Source organism: Pecten maximus, chromosome 9 (assembly GCF_902652985.1).
Source record: "Pecten maximus chromosome 9, xPecMax1.1, whole genome shotgun sequence".
In the NCBI taxonomy this organism is placed as follows: Eukaryota; Metazoa; Mollusca; class Bivalvia; order Pectinida; family Pectinidae; genus Pecten; species Pecten maximus.
This window is the reverse complement of record NC_047023.1, coordinates 18,366,401-18,386,594: the sequence shown is the minus strand read 5'-3', so window position 1 is coordinate 18,386,594 and position 20,194 is coordinate 18,366,401. Positions and strand designations below refer to the sequence as shown.

General features: G+C 38.5%; 1 protein-coding gene across 10 annotated transcripts in view; it reads right to left on the bottom strand.

Annotated features, from left to right (window-relative positions):
* Positions 1-19,557, bottom strand: part of LOC117334867 (rho guanine nucleotide exchange factor 28-like) — a 209,554-nt gene extending 189,997 nt beyond the window's left edge. For 5 of the 10 annotated variants that reach the window (XM_033894704.1, XM_033894703.1, XM_033894701.1 and 2 more), the window contains exons 1-2: positions 19,455-19,557; positions 16,023-16,180 (exon numbers count right to left, since the gene is read on the bottom strand). The gene's annotated coding sequence lies outside the window, so the exon portion shown is untranslated. Of the gene's footprint in view, positions 1-16,022; positions 16,181-19,089; positions 19,261-19,454 lie in introns of those variants that run through there. The other 5 variants (XM_033894706.1, XM_033894711.1, XM_033894708.1 and 2 more) reach the window with 2 other exon arrangements.
* Between the last annotated feature and the right edge of the window lie 637 nt (positions 19,558-20,194).

Sequence of the window (20,194 nt, the reverse complement as noted above, 5' to 3'; positions counted from 1 at the left end):
GTGTGTTCCTTGTGATAAGGGTGGTGTAGAGGTGGGGATAGGTGTGTGTTCCTTGTGATAAGGGTAGTGTAGAGGTGGGGATAGGTGTGTGTTCCTTGTGATAAAGGATTAGGGTGGTGTAGAGGTGGGGATAGGTGTGTGTTCCTTGTGATAAAGGATTAGGGTGGTGTAGAGGTGGGGATAGGTGTGTGTTCCTTGTGATAAGGGTAGTGTAGAGGTAGGGATAGGTGTGTGTTCCTTGTGATACAGGATAAGGGTAGTGTAGAGGTAGGGATAGGTGTGTGTTCCTTGTGATAAAGGTAGTGTAGAGGTAGGGATAGGTGTGTGTTCCTTGTGATAAGGGTAGTGTAGAGGTAGGGATAGGTATGTGTTCCTTGTGATAAAGGATTAGGGTAGTGTAGAGGTGGGGATAGGTGTGTGTTCCTTGTGATAAAGGATAAGGGTAGTGTAGAGGTGGGGATAGGTGTGTGTTCCTTGTGATAAAGGATAAGGGTAGTGTAGAGGTGGGGATAGGTATGTGTTCCTTGTGATAAGGGTAGTGTAGAGGTGGGGATAGGTGTGTGTTCCTTGTGATAAGGGTAGTGTAGAGGTAGGGATAGGTATGTGTTCCTTGTGATAAGGGTGGTGTAGAGGTGGGGATAGGTGTGTGTTCCTTGTGATAAAGGATTAGGGTAGTGTAGAGGTGGGGATAGGTATGTGTTCCTTGTGATAAGGGTAGTGTAGAGGTGGGGATAGGTGTGTGTTCCTTGTGATAAAGGATTAGGGTAGTGTAGAGGTGGGGATAGGTATGTGTTCCTTGTGATAAGGGTGGTGTAGAGGTGGGGATAGGTGTGTGTTCCTTGTGATAAAGGAGTAGGGTAGTGTAGAGGTGGGGATAGGTATGTGTTCCTTGTGATAAGGGTAGTGTAGAGGTGGGGATAGGTGTGTGTTCCTTGTGATAAAGGATTAGGGTAGTGTAGAGGTGGGGATAGGTATGTGTTCCTTGTGATAAAGGATTAGGGTGGTGTAGAGGTGGGGATAGGTGTGTGTTCCTTGTGATAAGGGTAGTGTAGAGGTGGGGATAGGTGTGTGTTCCTTGTGATAAGGGTGGTGTAGAGGTGGGGATAGGTGTGTGTTCCTTGTGATAAAGGTAGTGTAGAGGTGGGGATAGGTGTGTGTTCCTTGTGATAAGGGTAGTGTAGAGGTGGGGATAGGTGTGTGTTCCTTGTGATAAAGGATTAGGGTGGTGTAGAGGTGGGGATAGGTGTGTGTTCCTTGTGATAAAGGATTAGGGTGGTGTAGAGGTGGGGATAGGTGTGTGTTCCTTGTGATAAAGGATTAGGGTAGTGTAGAGGTGGGGATAGGTGTGTGTTCCTTGTGATAAAGGATTAGGGTAGCGTAGAGGTAGGGATAGGTGTGTGTTCCTTGTGATAAGGGTAGTGTAGAGGTGGGGATAGGTGTGTGTTCCTTGTAATAAAGGATAAGGGTAGTGTAGAGGTGGGGATAGGTGTGTGTTCCTTGTAATAAAGGATAAGGGTAGTGTAGAGGTGGGGATAGGTGTGTGTTCCTTGTGATAAAGGATAAGGGTAGTGTAGAGGTGGGGATAGGTATGTGTTCCTTGTGATAAGGGTAGTGTAGAGGTGGGGATAGGTGTGTGTTCCTTGTAATAAAGGATAAGGGTAGTGTAGAGGTGGGGATAGGTGTGTGTTCCTTGTGATAAAGGATAAGGGTAGTGTAGAGGTGGGGATAGGTATGTGTTCCTTGTGATAAGGGTAGTGTAGAGGTGGGGATAGGTGTGTGTTCCTTGTAATAAAGGATAAGGGTAGTGTAGAGGTAGGGATAGGTGTGTGTTCCTTGTAATAAAGGATAAGGGTAGTGTAGAGGTGGGGATAGGTGTGTGTTCCTTGTGATAAAGGATAAGGGAAGTGTAGAGGTGGGGATAGGTATGTGTTCCTTGTGATAAGGGTAGTGTAGAGGTGGGGATAGGTGTGTGTTCCTTGTGATAAGGGTAGTGTAGAGGTAGGGATAGGTATGTGTTCCTTGTGATAAGGGTGGTGTAGAGGTGGGGATAGGTGTGTGTTCCTTGTGATAAAGGATTAGGGTAGTGTAGAGGTGGGGATAGGTATGTGTTCCTTGTGATAAGGGTAGTGTAGAGGTGGGGATAGGTGTGTGTTCCTTGTGATAAAGGATTAGGGTAGTGTAGAGGTGGGGATAGGTATGTGTTCCTTGTGATAAGGGTGGTGTAGAGGTGGGGATAGGTGTGTGTTCCTTGTGATAAAGGATTAGGGTAGTGTAGAGGTGGGGATAGGTATGTGTTCCTTGTGATAAGGGTAGTGTAGAGGTGGGGATAGGTGTGTGTTCCTTGTGATAAAGGATTAGGGTAGTGTAGAGGTGGGGATAGGTATGTGTTCCTTGTGATAAAGGATTAGGGTGGTGTAGAGGTGGGGATAGGTGTGTGTTCCTTGTGATAAGGGTAGTGTAGAGGTGGGGATAGGTGTGTGTTCCTTGTGATAAGGGTGGTGTAGAGGTGGGGATAGGTGTGTGTTCCTTGTGATAAAGGTAGTGTAGAGGTGGGGATAGGTGTGTGTTCCTTGTGATAAGGGTAGTGTAGAGGTGGGGATAGGTGTGTGTTCCTTGTGATAAAGGATTAGGGTAGTGTAGAGGTGGGGATAGGTGTGTGTTCCTTGTGATAAAGGATAAGGGTAGTGTAGAGGTGGGGATAGGTGTGTGTTCCTTGTGATAAGGGTAGTGTAGAGGTGGGGATAGGTATGTGTTCCTTGTGATAAGGGTAGTGTAGAGGTGGGGATAGGTGTGTGTTCCTTGTGATAAAGGTAGTGTAGAGGTGGGGATAGGTGTGTGTTCCTTGTGATAAGGGTAGTGTAGAGGTGGGGATAGGTGTGTGTTCCTTGTGATAAAGGATTAGGGTAGTGTAGAGGTGGGGATAGGTGTGTGTTCCTTGTGATAAAGGATAAGGGTAGTGTAGAGGTGGGGATAGGTGTGTGTTCCTTGTGATAAGGGTAGTGTAGAGGTGGGGATAGGTGTGTGTTCCTTGTGATAAAGGATAAGGGTAGTGTAGAGGTAGGGATAGGTGTGTGTTCCTTGTGATAAGGGTAGTGTAGAGGTGGGGATAGGTGTGTGTTCCTTGTGATAAAGGATTAGGGTAGTGTATAGAGGTGGGGATAGGTGTGTGTTCCTTGTGATAAAGGATTAGGGTAGTGTAGAGGTAGGGATAGGTGTGTGTTCCTTGTGATAAAGGATTAGGGTAGTGTAGAGGTAGGGATAGGTGTGTGTTCCTTGTGATAAAGGATAAGGGTAGTGTAGAGGTAGGGATAGGTGTGTGTTCCTTGTGATAAGGGTGGTGTAGAGGTGGGGATAGGTGTGTGTTCCTTGTGATAAGGGTAGTGTAGAGGTGGGGATAGGTGTGTGTTCCTTGTGATAAAGGATAAGGGTAGTATAGAGGTGGGGATAGGTATGTGTTCCTTGTGATAAAGGATAAGGGTAGTGTAGAGGTAGGGATAGGTGTGTGTTCCTTGTGATAAAGGATAAGGGTGGTGTAGAGGTAGGGATAGGTGTGTGTTCCTTGGGATAAAGGATAAGGGTAGTGTAGAGGTGGGGATAGGTGTGTGTTCCTTGTGATAAAGGATAAGGGTAGTGTAGAGGTAGGGATAGGTGTGTGTTCCTTGGGATAAGGATTAGGGTAGTGTAGAGGTAGGGATAGGGATATACAACAGAGTTCCCCCACCTAGATTCCCCAGTATGGTTTACGTACCACACATACTTGTCTACATATATTACAGTACATTGTGTTCTGCATGCATATATTAGATTAGTAACATGCATGCAAACCATTGTTTTCAACAGGTAAATTAACATGTGAAAAGTATATAAATGCATTGGATCTATGTAGCATTGTATATAAATATAAAACTAATACCAGGTGAGTTAAGAAGATAGAAATGACTGGGACTTGGAGGTGACATAAGATGGGTAGGGTGACAGGGAAGTCTGTTAGTCTACATGCACAGTATTATAAAAGATTCAACATGTACACATGTGAGGTATGTAAATTGATTGTAGCAAGGTAATGCACATACAATACACGACAGAGTACATACATAAATCTTACCATGGTTCTAGGTGTAAGTCAGCTCTGTCGCTAACTAGTATAAATAAAAATGAAGATAAAATTCCAAACTATTGGTAAGGAGGAAATCCAGTAATTATAATACTCTAACACCTACAGAAGTCCTCAAAATCACATATAAATCCTCCTAAAAGTACATTGGTGTTATAGATCTGAGCTCAGGTGTGGCAGATATCCAGGCTGATGTGTGACAGTAACACAGATATCCAGGCTGATGTGTGGTAGTAACTCAGATACCCAGGCTCATGTGCCTTAGTAACACAGATATCCAGGCTGATGTGTGGTAGTAACTCAGATATCCAGGCTGATGTATGGTAGTAACTCAGATATCCAGACCGATGTATTGTAGTAACTCAGATATCCAGACTAATGTGTGGTAGTTACTCAGATATCCAGGCTGATGTGTGGTAGTAACTCAGATATCCAGGCTGATGTGTGGTAGTAACACAGATATCCAGACTGATGTGTGGTAGTAACAGATATCCAGGCTGATGTGTGGTAGTAACTCAGATATCCAGGCTGATGTGTGGTAGTAACTCAGATATCCAGGCTGATGTGTGGTAGTAACACAGATATCCAGGCTGATGTGTGGTAGTAACTCAGATATCCAGACTGATGTGTGGTAGTAACAGATATCCGGGCTGATGTTTGGTAGTAACACAGATATCCAGGCTGATGTGTGGTAGTAACTCAGATATCCAGACTGATGTGTTGTAGTAACTCAGATAACCAGACTGATGTGTGGTAGTAACTCAGATATCCAGGCTGATGTGTGGTAGTAACTCAGATATCCAGACTGATGTGTGGTCATAACTCAGATATCCAGGCTGATGTGTGGTAGTAACTCGGATATCCAGGCTGATGTGGTAGTAACATAGATATCCAGACTGATGTGTGGTAGAAACACAGATATCCAGACTGATGTGTGGTAATAACTCAGATATCCAGGCTGACGTGTGGTCATAACTCAGATATCCATGCTGATGTGTGGTAGTAACTCGGATATCCAGGCTGATGTGGTAGTAACATAGATATCCAGACTGATGTGTGGTAGTAACTCAGATATCCAGACTGATGTGTGGTAGTAACTCAGATATCCAGACTGATGTGTGGTAGTAACACAGATATCCAGACTGATGTGTGGTAGTAACTCAGATATCCAGACTGATGTGTGGTAGTAACTCAGATATCCAGACTGATGTGTGGTAGTAACACAGATATCCAGGCTGATGTGTGGTAGTAACTCAGATATCCAGGCTGATTTGTGGTAGTAACACAGATATCCAGGCTGATGTGTGGTAGTAACACAGATATCCAGACTGATGTGTGGTAGTAACTCAGATATCAAGACTGATGTGTGGTAGTAACACAGATATCCAGACTGATGTGTGGTAGTAACTCAGATATCCAGACTGATGTGTGGTAGTAACACAGATATCCAGACTGATGTGTGGTAGTAACTCAGATATCCAGACTGATGTATGGTAGTAACTCAGATATCCAGACTGATGTGTGGTAGTAACTCAGATATCCAGACTGATGTGTGGTAGTAACTCAGATATCCAGACTGATGTGTGGTAGTTATACAGATATCCAGGCTGATGTGTGGTAGTAACTCAGATATCCAGACTGATGTGTGGTAGTAACTCGGATATCCAGGCTGATGTGTGGTAATAACTCAGATATCCAGACTGATGTGTGGTAGTAACTCAGATATCCAGACTGATGTGTGGTAGTAACTCAGATATCCAGGCTGATGTGTGGTAGTAACAGATAATCCAGGCTGATGGTGTAGGTGCTGTAGTAACTCAAGATATCCCAGGCACTGATGGTTGTGATAAGTAATAACTCAGATATCCTAGACTGATGTGTTCGGTAGTAACTCAGCTATCCAGACTGATGTGTGGTAGTAACTCAAGATATCCAGACTGATGTGTGGTAGTAACTCAGATATCCAGACTGATGGTGTCGGTAGTATACACTCACGCCACTATCCAGACTAATGTGTGGTACGTAACATCAGCATATCCAGGCTGATGTGTGGTAGTCACTCAGATATCCAGACTGATGTGTGGTAGTAACACAGATTATCCAGATGATGAGTGTAGTAATGTAACATCAGATATCAAGGACTGATGTGTGGTAGTAACAGATATCCAGACTAATGTGTGGTAAGTTACTCAGATATCCAGGCTGATGTGTGTAGTAACTCAGATATCCAGGCTGATGTGTGGTATAACTCAGATATCCAGACTGAATGTGTGGTAGTAACTCAGATATCCAGACTGATGTGTGGTAGTAAACTCAGATATCCAGGCTGAGATGTGTCGGTAGTAAACTAGATATCCAGGCTGATGTGTGGTAGTAACTCAGATATCCAGACTGATGTGTGGTAGTAACTCAGATATCCAGACTGATGTGTGGTAGTAACTCAGATATCCAGGCTGATGTGTGGTAGTAACTCAGATATCCAGACTAATGTGTGGTAGTTACTCAGATATCCAGGCTGATGTGTGGTAGTAACTCAGATATCCAGGCTGATGTGTGGTAATAACTCAGATATCCAGACTGATGTGTGGTAGTAACTCAGATATCCAGGCTGATGTGTGGTAGTAACTCAGATATCCAGGCTGATGTGTGGTAGTAACTCAGATATCCAGGCTGATGTGTGGTAGTAACTCAGATATCCAGACTGATGTGTGGTAGTAACTCAGATATCCAGGCCTCTACTGTATATATCTATATTTATATGCTCAAATGAGTGTATTAACTCAGATCCTCCAAGGTACACTGGAGGTATATATCCAGGCTCAGATGTACAGCTGTTGGAGGTATATATCCAGGCTCAGATGTACAGCTGTTGGAGGTATATATCCAGGCTCAGATGTACAGCTGTTGGAGGTATATATCCAGGCTCAGACGTACAGCTGTTGGAGGTATATATCCAGGCTCAGATGTACAGCTGTTGGAGGTATATATCCAGGCTCAGATGTACAGCTGTTGGAGGTATATATCCAGGCTCAGATGTACAGCTGTTGGAGGTATATATCCAGGCTCAGACGTACAGCTGTTGGAGGTATATATCCAGGCTCAGATGTACAGCTGTTGGAGGTATATATCCAGGCTCAGACGTACAGCTGTTGGAGGTATATATCCAGGCTCAGATGTACAGCTGTTGGAGGTATATATCCAGGCTCAGACATACAGCTGTTGGAGGTATATATCCAGGCTCAGACGTACAGCTGTTGGAGGTATATATCCAGGCTCAGATGTACAGCTGTTGGAGGTATATATCCAGGCTCAGATGTACAGCTGTTGGAGGTATATATCCAGGCTCAGACGTACAGCTGTTGGAGGTATATATCCAGGCTCAGATGTACAGCTGTTGGAGGTATATATCTAGGCTCAGATGTACAGCTGTTGGAGGTATATATCCAGGCTCAGATGTACAGCTGTTGGAGGTATATATCCAGGCTCAGACGTACAGCTGTTGGAGGTATATATCCAGGCTCAGATGTACAGCTGTTGGAGGTATATATCCAGGCTCAGATGTACAGCTGTTGGAGGTATATATCCAGGCTCAGATGTACAGCTGTTGGAGGTATATATCCAGGCTCAGACGTACAGCTGTTGGAGGTATATATCTGATCTCAGCTGTATAGCTGTTGAAGGTATATATATATATCCATGCCAACATTTGGTAGTAAATCTGACATTAGATAATACCAGGCAGGTGGACACTGATGACCGATTATTATTAAGTAAATATGAAGTGCTAGGTTGAGTCTGAGAATCAATATTGTGGTCACTACAAATTATATACCAACTCTGTACAGCTACGTCCACTATATATTTAATAGACCAGTAATTATCAGATATGTCAATCATTGATTTACTGATCTTAACAGTCCTCATCACCAGATCTCAATTCCCTAAACCTATTGTAACTCTGCCCTGTTAGCATGTTAATCTTAATACAATCAAAACAAGAGGTCCAATGGACCTGTATTAGAGATCACTATAGGTACCAAGTGTAACTAGAACTGTCGCCAGGATGGCTGACTAATACCCCCGCAATCTGCACGAGTCAATGGTGAATTGGAACTGTTAATTAGAGGCTAACTAAGATAACCCAGTAATAAAGTGACCAGTTGCCATAGCAACCATAATTTAAAAAAAAAAAAAGTGGCATGCACATCTACACATGATCCTCTATATGTGTGTGAAGTTTCATTGAAATTGGCCATTTAGTTTAGGAGGAGTTGTCCGTACAAACTTAAAGTTATGGTTCTTATCGGAAAACCTGTTTATAGTAACCAGTTGCCATAGCAACCATAATTTTGAAAGAAAAGAAAGTGGCATGCACATCTACACATGGTCCTCTATATTTGTGTGAAGTTTCATTGAAATTGGCCATTTAGTTTAGGAGGAGTTGTCCGTACAAACTTAAAGTTATGGTTCTTATCGGAAAACCTGTTTATAGTAACCAGTTGCCATAGCAACCATAATTTTGAAAGAAAAGAAAGTGGCATGCACATCTACACATGGTCCTCTATATTTGTGTGAAGTTTCATTGAAATTGGCCATTTAGTTTAGGAGGAGTTGTCCGGACAAACTTAAAGTTATGGTTCTTATCGGAAAACATGTTTATAGTGACCAGTTACCATAGCAACCATAATTTTGAGAAAAATAAAGTGGCATGCACATCTACACATGATCATTAATATTTGTGTGAAGTTTCATCAGAATTGGCCCATCGGTTTAGGAGGAGTTGTCCGGACAAAATGCGTCTACAGACAGACGGACGGAGGGGCGGACGACCTGATTCCAGTATACCCCCCCTAACTTCGTTGCGGGGGTATAAATAGTGTCAAATTGCAATTAGTGACTCACAGTGAAAGGGGTTTAATTTTTGTACCGCATGAGACTGAAACTGCAAAAGGCCATTGTTATTTGACAGATATGTATTTGCTTTACACATCTTCTTAGAAGTCTTTTAACACTGTAACTGGACTCTTACTGATGAAATTATTACTTACGGAATCCTTTGTGTTGATGCTCCATCCCTTATCTATTTGTGATGAAATTATTGTATGGATTATACGGGTATATATAGTTGGTTGGTATATAGAGAATTTTACTGTATGAGGAAGCTTTAGTACCAGTCCGATGGAAGTACCAGTCCGATGGATGTAAACCTTGGTACTTCCATCGGACTGGTACTCCAGCTTCCTCATACAGTAAAATTCTATGTAATTCATGCACTAATGTAATTTACGGACCCTAAAATTCAACTTAAAATTGCTGAAAAAATGTCTACCACTGAAATTTACGCACCTGAAAAATGAGCAAAATCTCACTAATTTTATTTCTGAAATTCCCAAGCTTGGACCGATAAAACAAGTGCAATCAATGATTGCAAAAGCTCACCGGCAGCAGCAATCATACTTTGCATTCATTTTTTATGTATGTATAAGCATGTCATTTTGAAATTGTACGTCACATAATATCGTTCCTAGACATCTAATGGATGTATAAACCAAATAAGAAGGGTGTGGACTTACAAGCTTTCCAAAACTTACCCCCAAAATCTTTAAAGTGGGGTTTGGTGCCGCTAAATGTTAAAATGCCAAAAACTTTAAATAGGGGTGGGACGCTGACGCCGGGGGTACTCGTAACCGGTGAGCTAAAAACAGCTTTAGTATGAAATTATTGATGACAAATTAAGTCCAACAAAACCCATTCAAATAATGTTATATCCACTTGCTAGCAGCCAGCTCCATGTCATGACCAAAACAGGTATAAGGTGATTTGACTTGTTTTCAGATTGAGAGGTGTCATGTATGTTGTGCAGGTTGGGACGATCTTTGAACCAATATTTAATCTATGCGACTCCCATTACAACAGCAATTTTTACCCAAAAATAGTGTGTGAAATTACACAGGTATTTACGGGGCAATAAATCTTCAGCATGCTTTTATACGGGCCAACAAGAGTGATTAATATAAGTTGAAAACTTGTTTCATCAATTTTTTTTCATATAGATTAAATTTACTTTATTGTTCGAATTCAAGTCAATCAATTCAAGACATTCAATTCATATCCCATTTCTGTATGGTAAAATTCACAAAAAGCAGATAAATGAGATCAAGACAGACAAAGCTGATCTGGCCTGTGCTAGAAATATACATCATTAATATCAAACCTACAACACATGCAGGAAAGTAATTGAATATGTATTGTATGTGGTGCATAGCCAATGGCCAGAGGGGAAACACTGATCTGAAAACAGAAACAGCAGATATATTACAGGAAAGGTAAACACTGATTACCATACAGAAGGCCGGATCATCCAATATGGCATTTAACGGCACAGAAAATCCATCAAAGTAATGAATAATTTTGAGTAGAAGCAATTTGCTCACCTAATCATATATAACACTAAACTACATCCTGTATCAGGAAAAGCCTATAGGTCACAAGGAATACCAAAATTCTAGGTTATATACACTTAAGTTTCTATACACTGTGAAAATGATCTGAGATTCAGTAATACAATGTATTAACTTCTTATGGTAATGCTTTTATAGTCTATCAATACTCGATACTGAGTAGTTATTAATGATCTACAATTTTCCTCAAAATGCATTATTTTCACAATATTATATATTTTTAGAAAATTTGTTAAAATGAGAGAATATACTTTCACAGAATAACAAAGTTTTGACAGGAACATTCCGATTCTTAAATGTACATTGGGATGGTTACTTATTGATGAAATAATTTCAGGTGCCATTATGATAGCTTATGTGTCAAATGAATGTGGAGCTAAATGGAAATCTTTAACACATGCTAGCTATATTATATATAATGACATCAGTCCAATATAACAATACATTTTTGTTAAAATTCTGAATCTTAAATGTACATTTGGACGGTTATATGTAGATACAAGTATATTCCAGGTGCCATTATGATAGTTTATAGAGAGAAATTTAGAGTTTACAGAATTGTTGATGCCGCCACCATAGCTGGGAAAGTAACACCTACAGATAATAATCGAAAATTGATTGGGTGGCACTAAGCAATTATATCCAATCGTGAAATGTTGAAATCTAAACCAACTCCCAACACCATTATGTCATCAATTAAATGATACTGTTCTTGTGCCAATATCATCAGGACGTTCTAAAAAAAATTATAAGTCCAATGGTTAGTTTTATTCAGGAAAGAAACTGAATTATCGTTTGTTGTTTGGCATAAGGGATTGACATGAAAAGATTTCATAGCTACGATGGTGCATTCAAACAGTTTCAAAGCTGTTTGTCATGGGATACATTTGAATAGAACTGTATGTGCTGCATAGAAATATGAATGCTTGAAAATGATGCTCTATGGTAAATTAACATCTGTAGAATATATATAATACATCATCAACTGGCCCGATTCTGGTCGAGTACTATATAGTATATATTGGAGTACGTAGGATATATGTCCATCTCTAGAACACATCAAATGGCCTGATTCTGGTGTCACTTAAATATATAAGTCGAGTATGTGTACTATATAGTATTGGAGTACGTAGAATATATGTCCATCTCTAGAACACATCAAATGGCCTGAATGGGTCACTTAAAGTCCAGTACTATATAGTATTGAGAGTTGGACATATGTCCATTGTAGAACACATCAGGTTCACTTGAAGTCCAGTACTAATATAGTGGAGCACATGATGAATGCATCCAGAGAATGTTTACTATACATTTAGGGCCTTGTATTTTTTTGTAGGACATTTTACTATCAGTATAGACCTTTGATGGAGAATATGTATTGGACCAATATTATTGGTTTATAAGTATCATTCCAGTTTTTGTGAGCTTTTTTGGACAATAAAATGGCAGAGATAAACAAATTAAATATCAATTTCTTTTTCATCTGTGACCTTTAATGTAAATGCCATTTGTGTGTGTATGACTAAACCATCACAGGTGAAAATTCAGGTAAAGGTTCTCAGTAGGACCTGTACATGTTTATAACATTTGCTCAGAAAGGTCAATGATACACTAATCCTGAATACATGTATTTTATAAGTGAAAAGCTATAGTTAAAGGGGTCTAAATATAGACTGTAGAATATAAACTTATGACAAGAGGCCAAGTGGCCTTTATAACATTTACCTGAGATCTGATGAACCAACATTAAACACAGCTCAGCCCTGTGACCTTGAAAGAAGGTCAGCCATTCATTTGAACAAACTTGCAGCAGGCTTCATCCCAGCATGTTACTAGCCCAATATCATGACTCTGAACCTCTTGGTTATTGAAAAGTCATTTAAAAATTTTAAGGCATTTAATTGACCCCTGTGATCTTGAAAGTAGGCCATTGTCAATCATTTGAATAAACTTGGTAGGCTTTTTTTCCAGGCATGCTACTGGCCCAATATCATGGTCCTTGACCTCTTGGTTATTCAGAAGAAGTTGTTTAAAGGTTTAAGTACAATTTGACCCTTGTAACCTTGAAAATAGGTCAAGATCATTGATGTTTTGTTAATTTAATTTGTAGCCCTTTGTCCCAGCATGCTACTGGCCAAATATCATGTGGTTATTGAGTCGATAATGTAAATTGTTTATTATAATTAAAACACCGGACAGGTGACCTAATAACTTTTTCCAATACAACCCTGTATATACGTACTTGTTTATTCAGTTAAATTAACAGGTTATCCTAAACTTAGGTCTGCATGGTCTTTCACCAAGAAAAAAATTGTGACAGATAATACATTTCTATCTGTCTTCATGAAATTCTTAATGGCTAGATGAGACATTTTGATGACAATTAAAACACTAGTTATATCCTTTTACAGATTTCCTGTATAGCCTTAACACTACAGAAATAGCTACCCCTTATCAACCTTTTTTCCCTATTGATCGAATGACAGCAAATATGTTGATTGCATCAATTCAGCATCCAAATTCTTTATTTCATCCTCATGAGCATATATAAAATTAAGATATTTTTATTCATATGTAGGGGAATCACATCAAGGGCTATAACTCTATTAACACATCAAAATGGGCCAGGTTTATCGGATGGATTTATAATGTATGAACATTTCAAAAAGCCAGTATGTAGGTGTAATACTTTAGGACGATACAAATACATGGAAATTATCGGCATATTTCTGCAGATGTGAAAATTGTTCACAGATTTCTGCAGATTCCTGTGAAATTTGATGGGCAAAAAAAAGAGTCCAAAAACTACATGTACGTGGAATGTTTCCACGGAAATCTGGATATTAATTCCATGCATGGCATTCCATGAAAATTCATGGGTTCTGTGGAAATTTTACACACAGACTGGTTAATTATTTTTATTCAAGTGTCCCATCTAACACTGCTGAGACATAGACTATTGGCTACCAGCCCTCTGTTTTTGGTATATACAAATAAATCTGTTAATCTGATACATAATGAATGACTTTTGACCATTGGTTTGACCTCTGGTCCGAGTGACCATATACGATTAGACAAGAATGTGGGTAATGGTGCTTATTAAAGGACTAATCTACCAGGTCATTACACCTGTCCGATAACGCCAATCTGGTGGCTATATAAATGTCTACCACACGTCCAACCCAAAGTTTAAACTCAATTATAAGAAAAAAGGGTGGTACACTTTGGTACACTTTACATGTAAATTATACTTCTGTTTTATTAGGATCAATAGGACTGTTAATTCCTTTGTTTTTATTTAGGGAATAATCCTCTCAATAAATTACACTATACGCATACACAGTGTACAAGCACAGATATACAAATCTCCTATAAAGTTTTCATCTTTCCTTTAAAGAAAGGTATTTAGTCTTGATAATGATTTCATGTTTACGAATTACTCAACAGATCTAGACAAGTAAGATTATTTACCATAACAAACCCAATTACACCTAATTAGCATTATTAAATCCACAACTACCAGTAATATTGGTCATCTCTATAATTTTACTCTAAAACTTAGTCTGTTGCATAGTAGCATTACAAATGTTTATTGTCTTGTCATAGATAAATCTCCACCTGTCCAGTACTTCTATGTAATGTACAGATATAGCTATTAGGACGTACGCCCAAGGTCGGGAACTCTTCAATGTGTTTTAAATTGTGCTCTACACTGATATCACTTTCAAACTGATCATGTTTGGATCTATTTATACCTCAGCTACTTCAAGGTGACAAACGACACCTTGTTTGATCATGCCTCAGATGGACAACATCTCGTTTGTTTACAAACTTTAAACAGTGTTATATTTTAGATACACAGTGTATAGAGAATGTGTGACTCACACATATTCTCACTACTAGTACACAATTGTCTATCTCCAATACCAGTGTGACAGTTGATAATTGATATTAACAGCTGCAAAAGTAATATGTTCATCACATGTCACCAACATGCAATTCTTACAATAAATGACACCTGTGCACCTTTTTACCTTGTTTTAATTTGCAAAATAGATCATGTACATTAATTGTAGTATACTACGTATACAAGTTCCAAGTCTAAAATCCTGGGCCCTCTCACTAGAAAATTGCATATGAAAAGTAATCAAAAAGAAATGAAAATAATTTATATTTGGACAATTTGAAGGAAAAACATCTCAAACTAAACACAATTCAAATTCACAGTTTCAATTTTACATATACAAATTGTAGATCTAGAGTAGTGGAAGAGCTTGACCCGTCCCTCGTCAAACTTTTTAGCTAATCTCCCCCAAAGTTGTTGTACAATTGTGGCCTCCCAAACTTCCCCTTTATATACCTGTTGTTATCTAGCGTGTTGGTTACGATGGATCCCATTACAATCACCCAAGCATTCTTCCTACACAGAGTTTGTGAACCACGATGGTATGTTTTTATCAGTAAGAGAAGCTACATATATGTACAGGATACCTTATATAAACAGCTAGGAGGGCTGAAGCTTTCTGACACCAAGTAAATTACTGTCTCCGATCTCCCTAAAACTAATACAGTGCTTTAAATGTCTAGAGGTCCCTTGTCAACGTCAAAACAAAACCGGTCTACAGTAAGGTGTCAATGTATCAGTTTACAACTTCAAATCGTCATACATTTAATTTGTAATGGCGTAACAGCAGTCGTCATACATTTAATTCATACATGTAATGAAATATACACTGACTGTCAATCTAATTGTAATTACAGCTCATGTTAATTACATACTTTGAAGTCTGTAACTTTCAATGTGATTTGAAAAATAGATAATATAAATGATATGGTAAAACTCGACTTTTTTTTAACAAGAAGGTGTTCTGCATTAAGCAATGATCCCCTTCTATGTTGCCCACCATCTGTTGGTTTGAAATCCTTAAAACTGTCATAAATGTTGAGACACCTGATCATGAGTCTTCCTCTGTCTATAGCCTGTTATTTGGTAATATTGGTATTGATTATTGAAAACTTTACCTCCAGCTTGTAGCATATATCCTTACAACTAATAGTCGCATTTATTACAAGGTGTATCCTCAGTACTAAGAGGATCGCATTTCCTGCTAGGCGACGTCCCGATCACGATCCCCATACAGGAAATGTACTCCAAAGTCAACCCAATGGACTCGCAATCGTTAATCCAATAAATTAGATGTTACGCCCATTATGTACATCCTACAAACAGGTACTTCAAAATGTACCTACATCCTATACACAAATCTGTACAGGTGATTTATCAGGCTCCATGATGGACACACATGTACACAAGTCACACAGAGTCATCGAACAATAGACCTCACATATACACCCATACAAAACTATAAAGACTGAACTGTTTCTCAGTATATCACTAAACAAACCTGAAAGTATCATCTTCTATAGTTATCCAAAGTAACACTCACCTGACTCTTTATCCAAAGTTGGTAGTAATGGTAATGTTCTGTAGAATAGAAGACTAGAGCCAGGGAAACATCCTGTACTGGCCATACAAGCTTGTATTTACATCAATAAACTGCCAGAGTATGTAAACAACAACAATCCTAGGATCAGAGGGTCGGCTCTGTAAAACAGCAATAAATGAGCATGTTTAGCGGTCACACAGCACAAACCAACATCAAACAAGTTTATTAGTACCTGTCTGGTCATGATCAACTTTTAATTTGAAAACCATATATATTTTTACAAAATTAGATTAAAAAATATAAGATACATAGACTAATAAAATTTTGGAATTAAAAAAGCTATTATGTTAATATATCGTGCTAAATGTAACAGGAGAGGAAAAATACCACTGCCAGATCGGGACTGAAATCCAGGACCCCCAAACCCTAGACAGATGCACATGCTCTAACCACTAGCTACCGCTGGCCTGTGTATGATGTCAAAGAATTTAAAGCAAAATGAGGAAGAATAGCTGTATATATATATTGTTCACAGTTTTAAGAATACCCAAGAGTTTATAATACATGTTGTATATCCTTCAACAATATATTGTGTAAACGGTCTTTATGCATGTTTAAACATCTATCATTCAGCATGAAGCTTGAAGAACCTTTAAGCTGGCATGTAAATCTTAAACAGCACAAGTAACTAAAAACTTTTACTATAATCAATTTTACTCAAATGTGAATTTTTTATTAGAGTCATAATCACCTTGCAATGTAAATCCTGATGTTGAACAAAGGTTTTAACAATTAATGTTTAACCCTCAATGAAAATTCCAATGAAAATTCATTACATAATAAATATGTAAACAAATCATTCCCATATCATACATATATAATCTTAATTCGTATCCCAATACTTTGGAAATGTTCATCAGATATCCACTGTTGATCATTTAAAACACATCTAGAATGTTCGCCAGATTTTAAACATGTGTGTAAGAATATGCTGTACATGTTCTTCAGCATATTTATGTGAGAATGGCTTCTTTGATGTTTCCATCATATAACTTTACATGTCTGTAGACTGAATGATGGCAATCTATACATGTTGGCTTCGAGTGATCTCTACTTAATCAACAACAATACTATAGCCTTTTCTTTCTCAGTCCCTTTTCCCTTCAACTGAAGCTGTGGTTCAAACAAGATGGCCACTTCAGTAATATACACAAGATCAACTAGAAGTTTCTTTATCACAACTCCTTTGCCTCGATCATTTGCAGTATTTTTTCAGTAAAATACCACCTCTGTTTCATAGTCCTGCAACATCATTATCGTGGACTGGGGTTATAAACATCATAATATACATGGCCAATTGCAATTGGACCACCATCAAAAATATTGCTCAACAATATATAGCTCATGATCACTGTGGGTTGAAATTCAGAATTGTTTTTTTTTTTAAGTAGGTCAGATGTCATGGTCAAGGTCAGCAGGTCCGCCAACATATAGTACCAATGGAAAGTTCTTGTCATAAGGGACACACAAGTCTAATGTGTCTCCTCATTAGCATTAACACAACACTGTTTTATAAAAGCTTTATCCTAGCTAGTTGTCTATAGACGATGTCGACGCACTGCTGACGGGCTGAGGGTATAGAAATAATTCTTATAAGCTCCCATGGACATTGTCCTGACGAGCTAATATGGTGTACAATTAATTATAACCTTAAATCACTTTGTGAGTGAGAACTTGAAGATGCATTGCAAAACATGGTTTGTTAATTAAAGTTTCTTTTCAAACAAAATATAATCAAACTATTGTTCACAATAACAATTCAAATCCAGTTAACACACATTCGTGTCTTGTATACATCTTCATGTACCAATGGTAACATGTTTAGATACAATACAAAAAGTCATCAATCCTTGTAGCATGTTATATGGCCACATGAATATCATCTAGAAGGGTGTGGCTACCCTTGTAAATATATGAAGGAGTGTGTAAATTATTTGAAATATATATGTACATATCGGTAGTATTATATAGTCCTAACAATGCACCCCCAACCATAATCCCTAATCACTGCCCAAAAATTATTTGACCTAATAAATGCAACAGTGCACCTGACCTTTTTCTCTTTTTTTTTTTTTTGGGGGGGGGGTGTCTATATATGGAGTACTACTAATACTAATTATTAATGCTGATAAAGATAATGAAGACTAATTCAGAGAAACACCATGCATGGACATATACTATAAAACACACCTTGTCGGAATTTTTTTTGTTACAGTTATTAGGTCAAAAACAGTATGCTGTCATTATTTGCAATGCCCTCAAAAATTATTCAGATTCAGTTAAATCAGATATCAAATTATTTTAATCATTAACCCACCAGTTATATTTATCTAGCGATCAATTCTGATATTAAGATATTATTTATCTCATACGTACAGTATAAAAAAATCCTCAAATATTTCACTGAGCATTATTAATACTAATAATTAATACATAATATGTACTGTAATTAAAAAGATGGCACACTTAATGCAAATGACAATGTTGACAAGTGAACCAAGTCTTTATATGTTTATATGTATTTATTCTGAATCAATTTCCTTTTACTTTGTGACATGCAAGGCTGACCTGTCACACGGACCAGTAAGCATTACCTGTGGGGCAATTGCAGATCTTGTTTAGGTCATATACGCTAAAATTTATTATGCCTAGGTAACGTGGTATATGAACTGTTACATCTATAAAATAATACACACGTATACACTTATGATAATGAAAATTTGTTAGACAGATATATATTCCAATCAAAATGAATACCCAAAGTAAACATTTATTAAGACAGCATGGAAAGGTGTGTATTAATTAGGCCCACTGCAAAAGGTGTGTATTAATTAGGCCCACTGCAAAAGGTGTGTATTAATTAGGCCCACTGAAAAAGGTAACTGTTAGTATACAAAATGAATCAGAACAATATAAGATTTAAGTTAATAGCACGACGCAGTCTCTGTCAATTCTGAGACTTGCCCGAGACAACATTGACCCAGACAGGTCGGTTCCTTATATTTACCTGTCAATAATTAGATATTGAGATCCCTTGTCCTACAGGTGTTGTTTCTTTGAACGCCATCACACTTGTACTAAACGTCCCAGAAACAATTAGAGGGAAACAGTGCTACGTCCAAAAAATCCTATTTTATATCACGAGTCTGGTTCGTGCATAAAACGTCAAGAAAACAGCACAAACACATATGTGTATTCTGGCTTAGTTAGGCCTATACAGCTGCAATGTTTATTGCATACGGAGACTTCCCGCTTAACTTCCGGTTTCGTACACGGTGCTACGAAATCAGCTGAGCTAACCTAAGTGAACACCTGAAATGGGTCTTACTGAGTTCTATCTTGTATGTAAGAATAGTTATCACAAACACCTACCTGTTAGGTTAAATTGTTGTCGACGAAGCAAATTTAAATCCAAACTTATCAATAAAAGCCGGGCGGAATTTCTCTTTAACCGCCATACCGTTACCGTCGGGACATTCCGAATATATCTATCTGTGACGTCACTTGTTATGTCATGTGACCGGTATATCCAACAGGTGCCCTGATTTACTGTCACTAAATAAACTAACTCCACTCGAATTAAAATTACACATCTACTTCAGGATTTGATTAAGAAAATATTGTTAATTTGTAGTTGAATATTATATTATGGAAAAAAAGGGGGGGAAAGTAAACTTGAGGATGAAAACATATATATTTTCGGAGCAATTCTATATTTACAAAGAATTGCTGAAAATAAACAAACACATAGTTATACTTAATAATCTATTGACGAACCTGTACAACTAAAATTGTTACTGCAATGGCCAGGGTATGTAGATTCTGCAGGGCCAGTGATAGCTCTATTGGTTAGAGCGCCATGCAGCTAGAGATCTGCATGAGGTACAATCATGCAGGTTCAATGCTTTCTATACATGTACCTGTGTCAGTTTGTGTTTCTTAGGAAGCTGAGAAACGGACGAGTCTGTCCTGTAATGGTGGATTCTTTGGGCAATACACTTTATCCCAATGCTCTGAATGGAATATATGCAACAGCCTGCCTCCACCGCATGTTGTTCAGTAAAGGTCCCAAAGTTACCAACTACTACAAGAGACCCCGCCTCAAAACGACC